Below are 13,742 nucleotides of genomic sequence, written 5' to 3' on the forward strand. Positions count from 1 at the left end.
TGGGTTTCCGGGTTCCGCTTAATAGGTCAGGAGTCAACTACACACAGGAAGCGGCTACACGGGTAGCGGAGGCCTTGTGGTACGGACTGAGTGTCTTTTTAAGTTAGAGGGTCTCGAGAACCCACAGAAATGCATCCGTCTAAAAGGGGGCGGATAAAAACAGTAAGATAATTGAAGAAGCGATCGGTATTGTAGTTGTAAATTGTTGTAGATATTTTGGGAAAGAACCAGAGCTCCAAGCCCTAGCAGAAAGTACTGAAGCTCAAATAGTTAAAGATACAGAAAGCTGGATAAATGCGAAAATAAGTTCAGCAGAAAATTTTTCAAGCAATCGAACAGTGTTCAGAAAGGATGAATTAAATACAGTTGGTGGTAGAGTATTTATTGCTGTCAAAGTAGTTACCCTGTAGTGAAATTGAAGTAGATAGATCCTGCGAAATAGTATGGGTAGAATTTATACTTGACAATTGGACTAAACTATTAACTGGATAGTTTTACCGATCCCCGGCTCCGAAGATATAGTTACTGAACAGTTCAAAGAAAACTTGAGTCTCATTTCAAATAGGTACCACACGCATACAACTATAGTAGGTGGTGACTTCAATCTACCCTCGAAATGCTGGAAGAATTATACGTTTAAAGTCGGCAGCAGGCGTAAAACGTTATCCAAAATAGTATGGACGCTATCTCAGAAAATTATTATGAACAATTAGTTCATGTGCCCACTCGAAGTGTAAATGGTGGCGAACGCATGCTTGACGTCTTAAAGACAAATAATCCTCGACAAATAGGGAGTATCGTGACGATTACAGGGATTAGCGATCACAAGGCACTTGCTGCTAGGTTCAACGCTGTAACACCTACAACCATCAAAAAGAAACTCTATGTGTATCTATCTAAAAAAACTGATAAAAATGCTCTTAACGCCTTTTTAAGAGACAGTCTCCACTCGTTCCGTTCTAATCATGTAAGCGAAGAAAAGATGTGGAATGATTTTGAAGAGTTAGTATTGACGGGAGTTAAGAGATATATACCACATAAATTAATAAGTGATGGTACTGATCCCGCATGGCACACAAAACGTGTCAGATAGCTATTGCAGAAGCAACGAAAAAAGTATGCCAAATTTAAAAGAACGCAAAATCCACAAGATTGGCAAAGTTTTGCAGAAATTTGAAATATAGCGTTTACGTCAATGCGAGATGCTTTCAATAATTTTACAACGAAACTCTATCTCCGAATCCGACATAAAACCCAAAGAGATTCTAGTTATACATATAGCACACCATTGGCAAGACGCAATCAATACCTTCACTTAGCGATAACAACGGTGAAGTCACTGATGACAGTGCCACTGAAGCATATTTATTACACACAGTTTTCCGAAACTCCTTCACCAAAGAAGATGAAGTAAATATTCCGGAATTCATATCAAGAACAACTGCCAAGATGAAAAACATGAAGCAGATATCCTAGGTATAGCCAAGCAGCTTAAATCATTTAATAAAGGCATCGCCTCCGGTCCACATTGTATACCAGTCAGGTTCCTTTCAGAGAATGCTGATACAATAGCATCGTATTTAGCAATTATATACAACCGCGAGCTCACATCAAGTTCCGAATCGAAAAATTGGAAAATTGCTCAGGTCACCCAAATACCCAAAAAGGAAAGGAGGAGTAACCAGCTGTATTACAGGCCCATACACTAACGTCGATATGCAGTAGGGCGTAGGAACTTATACTATGTTTCAACATTATGAAATACGTCGAAGAAAACGATTTATTGACACATAGTCGGCACTGATTCAGAAAATACCGTTCTTGTGAAACACAACTAGCTCATTATACTCATGAAGTAATGAATGTTATCGACAGGGGATGTCAAGTAGATTCCATACTTTTAGATTTCCAGAAGGCTTTCGATACTATTCCTCACAAGCGTCTTCTAACGAAACTGCGTGCCTATTCTGGATTCGTGATTTCCTGTCAGAAAAATCACAGTTCTTAGTAACAGACGAAAAGTCATCGAGTAAAACAGAACTAATATCTGGTGTTGCCCAAGGATGTGTTATAGGCCCTCTATTGTTCCTGATCTATATTAACGACATAGGGGACAATCTGAGTAGGTCTTAGACTGTTTGCAGATGATGCTGTCATTTACTGTCTTGTAAAGTCATCAGATGTCCAAAACGGCTAGCGAAATGATTTACATAAGATATCTGTATGGTGCGAAAAGTGGCAATTGACCCGGAATAAAGAAAAGCGTGAAGTTATTTACATGAGAACTAAAAGAAATCAGCTAAATTTCGATTACGCGGTAAGTCACAGAGAACGGAAGGCTGTAAATTCAACAAAATACTTATGGGATTACAATTACAAATAACCTAAACTGGAATGATCACATTGATAATGTCGTGGGTAGAGCTATTCAAAGACTGCGATTCATTGGTAGATCACTTAGGAGGTGCAACAGGTCTATTAAAGAGATTATGTACCGTATTCTGGACTATTGCTGAGTTGTGCAGGATTCTCTTCAGGTTGGACTGACGGATGACATCGAAAAAGTTCTAAGATTGGCAGCTCGCTTTGTATTATCGCGAAAGAGGGGGGATAGTGCCACACACATGATACGTGATTTGGGGCGGCAATCATTAAAATGAGTTTTTCGTTACGACGGGATCTTCTCACGAAATTTCAGTCACCAGCATTCTCCTCCTATTGCGAAAGCATATTGTTGGCACCCACCTACATAGGGAGAAATGATCACCATAAAATGGGAGAAATCAGGACTCGCACAGAAAAATTGAAGTGCTCGTTGTTCCCGTGGGCCGTTCGAGAATGGAACGGTACAGAGACAGCTTGAAGGTGGTTCATTGAACCCTCTGCCAAACACTTTATTGTGAATAACAGAATAATCACGTAGTTGTAGATGTAGATGTCCTACATGTGTTGTTATTGAGTCACTTCTCAGAAGTGTAGGCAACGCTGGACGGCTGTCAAGAAAATTGGCTGTTTAATGGCCCTTACACACGTTCGACTTTCTTGGACCAGTTGACTACTCGGCGCCCCTGGAATTTTATTCCTGTCCTGAGTCTAGACGGTTTCAAATGGTCATTACACGTCAGCACCAAAACTACTCGTAAGAGCTGCCTGCTGTGCAGTTTGTCATGTGAACGGTGAAAGTGAGTTTATGAGGGACTATTCTTCCGAAAAAATCGGAATATTGTAACAACACGTAGTAAATAGCAACGATAATACACTCTGTTACTGACGTAATCAGAATTCATGATGGAAGTTCTAGTCAGAGTTAATGTGATAAATTCTTAACACTTCTTAGAACTCGAAGAATAGGAGAGACGTCATACAAACATTACAGAACGTATACATTTATTTCCTCGAGAAAATAAATACTTGCAAACATGTCAAACAACATCTAGAACTCCCTAAATAGCGCCGTTTTGCTTTATCCTTTGTATCCTGTTCTCTTGATAAGTACGAAGAAACGTGGAAAGTTATTTGTCTCGTCAAATAATTCTGACTTTTTTACTACAGATGGAGGCGGTCTTGGCCTCGTGAACATCCGACGTAAATGCACGACCTTCTACATCAAGCGTACAAATGGTGATTTATAGAACAAAGTGGAGTGCATCACTGCACAGCTGTTTCGTGTAAGGGCTACAGAATGCTTGGTCACCCCTGTAGATGTTGGGAAAATCTTTTACAAGTTAAGATGTGTCACAAAATACTATTATATCGAGATAAGTTATCTCCAGTGCAGTGGCACAACTCAATATAACAACTAAATTGATAATTAGGGAAATGCAGAAAAATGAAAGAAACGGCGGGGCTGTACAGAAGTATTCCACTATAAAATGGGGAGTTATATGAGAAAATATATATCTTCTGATACGGGCAAGAAATACTAGACGAACTTGTAAGACCATCAATAATACTATCAGCACAAAGGAACTGTTGCCTTGAATTGCATTACGGGCTACGCATCTGTGCCAAAAAAACGTAACTTAACTTACACCATGCTTCACAGGCACACTTGCAGTTATGGCTGAGCTCAAATTTGTTCTCAATATTTGAGTACCTGGCATAATGTTATCATGTGGTTAAATGGTAATTTCGTCAGCTACATTTATATCTGTGTGACTACTCTGCAAATTCCACTTAGGTGCCTGACAAAGAATTCATCGAACCACATTGCCATTATTTCTCTACCGCTCCACTCGTGAACAGCCGAGAGGAAAAAAGTACACTTAAATCTTTCCATGTGAGCCCTAACATCCTTTATTTTATTACGACTGTAATTACTTCCTCCGTGGGTGGGCGTGAACAAAATATTTTCGCGTTAGGAGGAGTAAGTTAATGATAGACATTTCGTGAAAAGTTCCAGCCGTAAAAAAACTGCCTTTGTTTTAATAATTGCCATCCCAGATCACGTATCATACACTTGACACTCTCTCCCCTATTTCGCTATAGCAGAAAACGAGTTACCATTCTTTGAAACTCTCTGTCAGTCCCATCCGGCGAAGTTACCACGCCCACAGCAGTAACTCTAGCAGAGAACGGACAAGCGCTGTGTAGGCTGTCGCCAATTTGTTCCATCTTTAAGTGTTCTGCCAAATAACGCAGTCTTTGGTTTGCCTTCCCCACCATATTATCTATGATGTGATCGTTCCAATTTATGTTGTTCACAACTGTTATTCCTAGTATTCACATGGATGACTTCACACCTTTCATTGTTGACGCTCAGTTGCCACTTTTCCTACCGACACATATCTTGCGTAATCCGTATTGGAATTGATTTTGACCTCCTGATTACATGACCAGACTGTAAAAGACAACACACCTGCATACTATCTACCATGGCTGCTGATATTGTCTTCCAAATTATGTACATTGATTAGGAACAGGGATGGGCCTATAACACTTTCTTCGGGCGCGTAGATGTCACTACTGTTTTACAATATGGCTTTCCGTCAAATAATAAGAACTGTAACCTTCGGAAAGGAAAAAAGATGTTCAAATGTGTGTGAGTTCTTAAGTGACCAATTTGCTGACGCCATCGTTCCCTAGACTTATACACTACTTAAACTAACTTAAACCAAACTATCGTGAGAACAACACACGCCCATGCCCGAGAGAAGACCCGAACCTCCCGCAGGAGGGACCATTTTGAAAGGAAATCACGGTTCAAGTCGAACAACAGAGACAATACTCCACAGGCAAGTAATCTGATTAGAAGGCACCTGTGAGGAATGGTATCAAAAGCCTTCTGGAAATCCAAAAATGTGAATCTATTTGAGATTCACTATTGATAGCACTCATTACTTCATGAGAACTGAGAGCTGGTTGTTATGCAATAGAACGATATTTTCGGAATCTGTGCTGAGTATGTGTCAATAGATAATTTTTGAGGTAGTTCATAATGTGCGAATAGAGAATATGTTGCGAGATTCCACCGCAAATCTACGTCAGTGTTATGGGCCTGTAATTCAACGGATTACTCCCATGTCCTTTCTTGAAGGCAGATGTGACCTGTACAACTTTCCAGCCTTTAGGTACGGATATTCCGTCGAGTGAACGGTCTTATATCATTACTTTTTTTATGGGCCTTAACATTTAGGTCATCAGCCCCCTAGAACTTGTTGTTGTTGTTGTGGTCTTCAGTCCTGAGACTGGTTTGATGCAGCTCTCCATGCCACTCTATCCTGTGCAAGCTTTTTCATCTCCCAGTACCTACTGCAACCTACATCCTTCTGAATCTGCTTAGTGTATTCATCTCTTGGTCTCCCTCTACGATTTTTACCCTCCACGCTGCCCTCCAATACTAAATTGGTGATCCCTTGATGCCTCAGAACATGTCCTACCAGCCGATCCCTTCTTCTGGTCAAGTTGTGCCACAAACTTCTCTTCTCCCCAATCCTATTCAATACTTCCTCATTAGTTATGTGATCTACCCATCTAATCTTCAGCATTCTTCTGTAGCACCACATTTCGAAAGCTTCTATTCTCTTCTTGTCCAAACTATTTATCGTCCATGTTTCACTTCCATACATGGCTACACTCCATACGAATACTTTCAGAAATGACTTCCTGACACTTAAATCAATACTGGATGTTAACAAATTTCTCTTCTTCAGAAACGCTTTCCTTGCCATTGCCAGCCTACATTTTATATTCTCTCTACTTCTACCATCATCAGTTATTTTGCTCCCCAAATAGCAAAACTCCTTTACTACTTTAAGTGCCTCATTTCCTAATCTAATTCCCTCAGCATCACCCGACTTAATTAGACTACATTCCATTATCCTTGTTTTGCTTTTGTTGATGTTCATCTTATATCCTCCTTTCAAGACACTGTCCATTCCATTCAATTGCTCTTCCAAGTCCTTTGCTGTCTCTGACAGAATTACAATGTCATCGGCGAACCTCAAGGTTTTTATTTCCTCTCCATGGATTTTAATACCTACTCCGAATTTTTCTTTTGTTTCCTTTACTGCTTGCTCAATATACAGATTGAACAACATCGGGGACAGGCTACAACCCTGTCTTACTCCCTTCCCAACCACTGCTTCCCTTTCATGTCCCTCGACTCTTATAACTGCCACCTGGTTTCTGTACAAATTGTAAATAGTCTTTCGCTCCCTGTATTTTACCCCTGCCACCTTCAGAATTTGAAAGAGAGTATTCCAGTCAACATTGTCAAAAGTTTTCTCTAAGTCTACAAATGCTAGAAACGTAGGTTTGCCTTTCCTTAATCTTTCTTCTAAGATAAGTCGTAAGGTCAGTATTGCCTCACGTGTTCCAGTGTTTCTACGGAATCCAAACTGATCTTCCCCGAGGTTGGCTTCTACTAGTTTTTCCATTCGTTTGTAAAGAATTCGTGTTAGTATTTTGCAGCTGTGACTTATTAAGCTGATAGTTCGGTAATTTTCACATCTGTCAACACCTGCTTTCTTTGGGATTGGAATTATTATATTCTTCTTGAAGTCTGAGGGTATTTCGCCTGTTTCATACATCTTGCTCACCAGATGGTAGAGTTTTGTCAGGACTGGCTCTCCCACGGTTGTCAGTAGTTCCAATGGAATATTGTCTACTCCGGGGGCCTTGTTTCGACTCAGGTCTTTCAGCGCTCTGTCAAACTCTTCACGCAGTATTGTATCTCCCATTTCATCTTCATCTACATCCTCTTCCATTTCCATAATATTGTCCTCAAGTACATCGCCCTTGCCCTAGAACTTAGAACTACTTAAACCTAACTAACCTAAGGACATCACACACATCCATGACTGAGGGAAGATTCGAACCTGCGACCGTAGCAGTCCCTTGGTTCCGGACTGAAGCGCCAAGAACCGCGCGGCCACCGCAGTTGGCTATGATTACTAAGTAAGGAGCTATTATATTTATCAGCATTCTCTTAAAGAACTCTAACAAGTAACAATATTGACCAGAAGTCTTGTCTTTTATTAATTGATCTTTTCCTTCGATACACGGGCGAAACCTGTTCCTGAGCCAGTCATGTTGGCAGCAGTTCTTGATTCGAATTATGGAACATTTACTTCGTCTTGTTTGGTGAAGGAATTTCGGAAGATAGTCATCCCTCACGATAAGGGTTATTTCACAGACATAAAGTTATGTATGGATATGGAATACCTCAAACAAGCCCATGACGGTGAACAAATGAAAAAATTTCGAAACATGCTGAAAACTGCCTTTAAGAGTATAGTAATAGGATACAAAGGGCTGATGTGGTTGTTGATTATGGAGACGGCTCAGCAAGATGTCAGGAGATAGCAGCCTCACATCCACGTGCAGACAGCTACTTCTCCTGTTCACACGCTGTGTTGCCAGTGCATGTAGCACGTGTGCGGTTCCCTTTAATGTATCGTTCCAAGTGTTTCCTAGTGCGTATGGCAGAATGTGTGTGTCAGTCAGTGAAAGTACAAATTTTGACATGTTCCTTTCTGTCCACCAAGAGTTTTTCATATGTAATAAATAAATGTACTGTACAAATGCTCACCTACCGCAATCATTTCCCCATACGTTACCAAAATTTACACACGAGATCCAAAGTTCATACTTTTTTAACACGTGATGATGAATTGTTTCCTGAGCATACAGTTACATAAGTCTCTATGCCTATTTCTTTTTTTTCCTCTTTTTATTGATGTTACCGTGTTAATATTTTTATGATGACGAAACATGTTCTTGTAAATATTAATGCCTATATTTACGTGTGCGAGGAATTTTATGGCAGTTGGATGCTTAACGAATTTTGCATTCTCGTGTACGTAAATAATGAGTTTACAAAATAATAGAAGGATGGCGCCTGTAATGATGTTATCTTCAACAGCACGTTAAATTGTAATCTTCCGTCCTTCTTCGTTACAGAAGCTTGTTGGAAATTAGGTGGTCGCATAAGGTAGCACCGGAAGAGATTCTCCGCAGAATCGGAGAAGAGTATATGGAAGCAGTGAGAATAAGACGAGACGTGATGATAGTGCAAGTGTTAGGTAAGAGAGAATAACTTGTTTGGTACTATAGGGACCTGTACAGGGTTATAACTGTAGGTGAAGGTATATCACCTGCACCAAGTAATTGCAAACATGGGATACAAATGCTACTCTGAGGTGTAGACATTGGTACAAGAGAGGAAATCGTGGTGGGTTGTCACAAAACCATTCAGATGAGTGAAAGCTAAAGATAAATTTCAAAACAGATATTTGAAATGAACATATTGTTGCTCGTAAATTAATTGAGTGCACGACAGGTGGGCGTTTGTAGGCATTGGGAAAAGAACTCTCCACGAAGACCGTTTCAGAAAAATACTTAGGCAAGTGGATTCTTGATCTGAAGTACTATTGCCATTGTTATACAGATGCAGACGAAACATAAATCAATCGTTTTCCTCTGGATGAGAAAGTGCTGTCCAGACAATGTGCTGACGAAGGTGAACATAATCTAAAGGAAAATATTTGTGCATCTTTTTTTTTAGTGGGGAATGCCGAGGATACCTTTACTACTGTCATCCTTAACGATTTAAAATATGTAAAGCAATGAGTGGTCGCATGCTGCTTTGCAGACTTGTTTCATTTGTTGCGGAAACAGCGAAGACAAGTGAGAAATGCTTCTCGTAGACCATCACATCGCGTCCGCTCACAGACAGACCATTGAGGCAGCAAAATGGCAGTACCTGGTCATTGAGATTGTTACCATAATTTAGTATAACCTAACTTGCTTACCACACGTCACAAAATCCCTTATATGTCAAAATCTGTTGATGATCATCGCTGAAGCTGCAATTATGGGCTGGTTGCAAATTTTGAGCCAATTTCCTCCCAGTTCTTGTTGTAGGTTGCGGTTCACCTCCACTGTGTGGCCATTAAAAGAGGAGGGCTGATCACCTTACGCCCGAGTCGGAACACTGTGCTTGCAACTAGAGAAAAATTTCAGCAAGAATGCGAAACCAATGTATGACGACACCAAGGCCACCGGCTCTGAATTGTTCCTGGACCCTTCTGGAATGAAGGAAAACGGAGTTCTGGAAGGTTTGGAAATATAATCACAGTGTTTTGGTGGTTCACCAATGTCATCGCATGTTTTCTACGCTGTTGACAGTGGAAACGGTTTCGACATTCTGTTTGTAAACTCACTAACAGAAACGTTAGCGAAACATTTCATCATAAGACAATAGTTTCACAGAACTTGTCAGACACTTCTTGTGATTTTGAAACTGCCTTCAAACAACTCCGAAACCCATTACTGAAAACCTCAACTGACGCCTCATCAAGATGACATAACGTAACAGTTACAAATACGTTGTAGTGAAAAACAGATTAACTAAGACCCACTAGAATAATCTTCATTAACCACTTTGCTGTGGTTGTTCTAGTGATCGATATCACGACATGATCAACTCAGGTATTTGTTACACATAAAAGTAATGCCGATAAGTAAGTAACATTAAGCAGAACTTTGACCAAATTAAGGCCTCAAATTAACACAAATATCGTCTTTTACTTCTCAACAGCAAATGTGAAAACTTTGACAATAAAGAATGGTGTAATTTACACATGTAATTATCAGGTACTAACTTCGTTTTGTGTACGTCCGGAGGGTAGTTGGATAATAAATTTCCCCTATCGACTGTGGTCAGAGTTTTGTGTGAAAGGAAAAAAAGAGAATGAGACATTAAAGGTAAGACGTATCTTAATTTTTCTACATAATTTTCAAGTACATTGAGACATTTATCATATAGCTTTATAAGCTTCAAAAAGCCTTCCAGGAAAAAATCAGGGCGTTGCATACGGAAGAAGCGTTAAACGGCATGTTTGACGTCAGCATTGCTGCCTAGGCTCCTTCCGCCGAGAGTCTTCTTCAATGCAGGAAACAGATGGAAGTCACTTGGTGCGAGATCCGGACTGTAAGGCGATTGTGTAGGCGCTCACAACCAAGAGTTGCAATATGGTTTCGCGTTGCCGTTGCCGTGTGTGGTCTCGCGTTGTCATCCAACAGCAGAGCGCCAGATCTGAGCAGGCCGGGCCGCTTTTTTCGAATAACCTCTTTCAATTTCGACAGAGTGGCACAGTACCGTGCAGCATTGATGATTGCATCGCCCAGATAGTCCAACAACCAAAATCCTTTGGCGTCCCACAAAACGGTGAGTAGCACTTTACCTGCAGACCCATCGTGCTGACACCCTCCCGTATCGAAGAATGTGGTGGATGATCTTGTGAGCTCGCTCATGTCCGATTCTAAGTTCTGCCGCTATTCCATTGATGGTGATACGCCGGTTCGCTTTAATCATGTCATCCGCCTTCGTGACATTTGCATCTGTAGTGGCCGTGCGGGTCCGTCCGGATCTCGGTGTGTCCTGCACTTGCTGGCGTCCATCGCGGAATTGCTGGTACCATCTCCGCACTATTTGCCTCGACATCACACCTGACTCATACACCTCAACAAGGCGGTTTTGAATTTCTGTGCCTGACACTCCACATGCCCATTCATAGCGGAAAACATCTCTCACTTCCGCCTTTGACCACGATTCGAAAACGCACCTTCTCCCCATAGCTCCGGCAAAAGACCGAGCGGCTGGCCCCTGCTTTGCACAGGCACTGCGACAGAGCCATTTCCTTGATCGCGGTCGACCTCTACCCAATGGTGTATCGGTGTCTTGCACGTGCGCGTTCACCTTCCGTGTTGTCTTTCGCCCATATCACACAACTCTGCCACAGTCGACAGGGGAAACTTATTTCTCAACTTCCCTCGTAGTAACATACATTTGCTGTAACGATCAGATGTATACTCACGTAGTTTGGTACTAACGGAAGTTAAATGCACCAAACGGCAGGAAAATATTTAAAAAGTCGGTTTACTCCCGACTTCGAAATGCATTGAGCTCTGGGAGAGCACATTTGTCGACAATTATGACTTACCCATTGTTACTACAGCTCAGTCGTCCACACCGTCATCAATTAATCACTACTTGTGGGCTGTTTTGGGGATATTGTGGAAGTATATGATTTCAAAATCTTTCTATGGCAAGGATGGTAATCAACGAATGACATCTCATTTGATCTGAAAATGTTCAAATGTGTGTGAAACCTTATGGGACTTAACTGCTAAGGTCATCAGTCCCTAAGCTTACACACTACTTAACCTAAATTATCCTAAGGACAAACACACACACCCATGCCTGAGGGAGGACTCGAACCTCCGCCGGGATCAGCCGCACAGTCAATGACTGCAGCGCCCTAAACCGCTCGGCTAATCCTGCGCGGCCATTTAATCTGACATAACGCTTATACAGCCAAACAGTGTACAACAGTTTCAACAGATTTTATTGCAGTGTATTTTAAGGGACCAGAAACATCCAAAGCGCAGTAAGCTCGTACGTTGAAAGATTGAAAAATCCTCTGAGAACAAATAACAATAATCCCAGATAAATAACAATAATAATAATCCCAGATAGGTTCTTTTTCATGTTTTTAGTATAGTGTGATACAGGTATTTGTGGTGTCACCGCCAGACACTTGCTAGGTGGTAGCCTTTAAATCGGCCGCAGTCCGTTAGTATACGTCGGGCCCGCGTGTCGCCACTATCAGTGATTGCAGACCGAGCGCCGCCACACGGCAGGTCTAGCACTCGCCCCAGTTGTACAGCCGACTTTGCTAGCGATGGTTCCCTGACAAAATACGCTCTCATTTGCCGAGACGATAGTCAGCGTAGCCTTCAGCTACGTCATTTGCTACGACCTAGCAAGGCGCCATTACCAGTTACTATTGATGCTGTAAAACATGTACCGTCAAGAGCGATTTTCACCAATTATGGATTAAAGTTAAGTATTCCAGCAGCTACGTACGTTTTTTGTTAGTTTCATTTCCGTGACCTGTTCCAGACCTCACGCCAGCCTGCGTGAGTTGAACGCGTGCCTTTCGGCTTCCTCTCATAGTCGGTTGGCTGTCTTGCCAATTAACAACAGTATTTCCAAACAATAGTCCTAATAAGCTATAGAGAGTGTTAGGAGTATACGTGCAGTTAGTTTGACCACTGATACCTTAATACACTCCTGGAAATTGAAATAAGAACACAGTGAATTCATTGTCCCAGGAAGGGGAAACTTTATTGAAACATTCCTGGGGTCAGATACATCACATGATAACACTGACGGAACCACAGGCACATAGACACAGGCAACAGAGCATGCACAATGTCGACACTAGTACAGTGTATATCCACCTTTCGCAGCAATGCAGGCTGCTATTCTCCCATGGAGACGATCGTAGAGATGCTGGATGTAGTCCTGTGGAACGGCTTGCCATGCCATTTCCACCTGGCGCTTCAGTTGGACCAGTGTTCGTGCTGGACGTGCAGACCGCGTGAGACGACGCTTCATCCAGTCCCAAAGATGCTCAATGGGGGACAGATCCAGAGATCTTGCTGGCCAGGGTAGTTGACTTACACCTTCTAGAGCACGTTGGGTGGCACGGGATACATGCGGACGTGCATTGTCCTGTTGGAACAGCAAGTTCTCTTGCCGGTCTAGGAATGGTAGAACGATGGGTTCGATGACGGTTTGGATGTACCGTGCACTATTCAGTGTCCCCTCGACGATCACCAGTGGTGTACGACCAGTGTAGGAGATCGCTCCCCACACCATGATGCCGGGTGTTGGCCCTGTGTGCCTCGGTCGTATGCAGTCCTGATTGTGGCGCTCACCTGCACGGCGCCAAACACGCATACGACCATCATTGGCACCAAGGCAGAAGCGACTCTCATCGCTGAAGACGACACGTCTCCATTCGTCCCTCCATTCACGCCTGTCGCGACACCACTGGAGGCGGGCTGCACGATGTTGGGGCGTGAGCGGAAGACGGCCTAATGGTGTGCGGGACCGTAGCCCAGCTTCATGGAGACGGTTGCTAATGGTCCTCGCCGATACCCCAGGAGCAACAGTGTCCCTAATTTGCTGGGAAGTGGCGGTGCTGTCCCCTACGGCACTGCGTAGGATCCTACGGTCTTGGCGTGCATCCGTGCGTCGCTGCGGTCCGGTCCCAGGTCGACGGGCACGTGCACCTTCCGCCGACCACTGGCGACAACATCGATGTACTGTGGAGACCTCACGCCCCACGTGTTGAGCAATTCGGCGGTACGTCCACCCGGCCTCCCGCATGCCCACTATACGCCCTCGCTCAAAGTCCGTCAACTGCACATACGGTTCACGTCCACGC

This window comes from Schistocerca piceifrons, chromosome 1, assembly GCF_021461385.2.
Source record: "Schistocerca piceifrons isolate TAMUIC-IGC-003096 chromosome 1, iqSchPice1.1, whole genome shotgun sequence".
In the NCBI taxonomy this organism is placed as follows: domain Eukaryota; kingdom Metazoa; phylum Arthropoda; class Insecta; order Orthoptera; family Acrididae; genus Schistocerca; species Schistocerca piceifrons.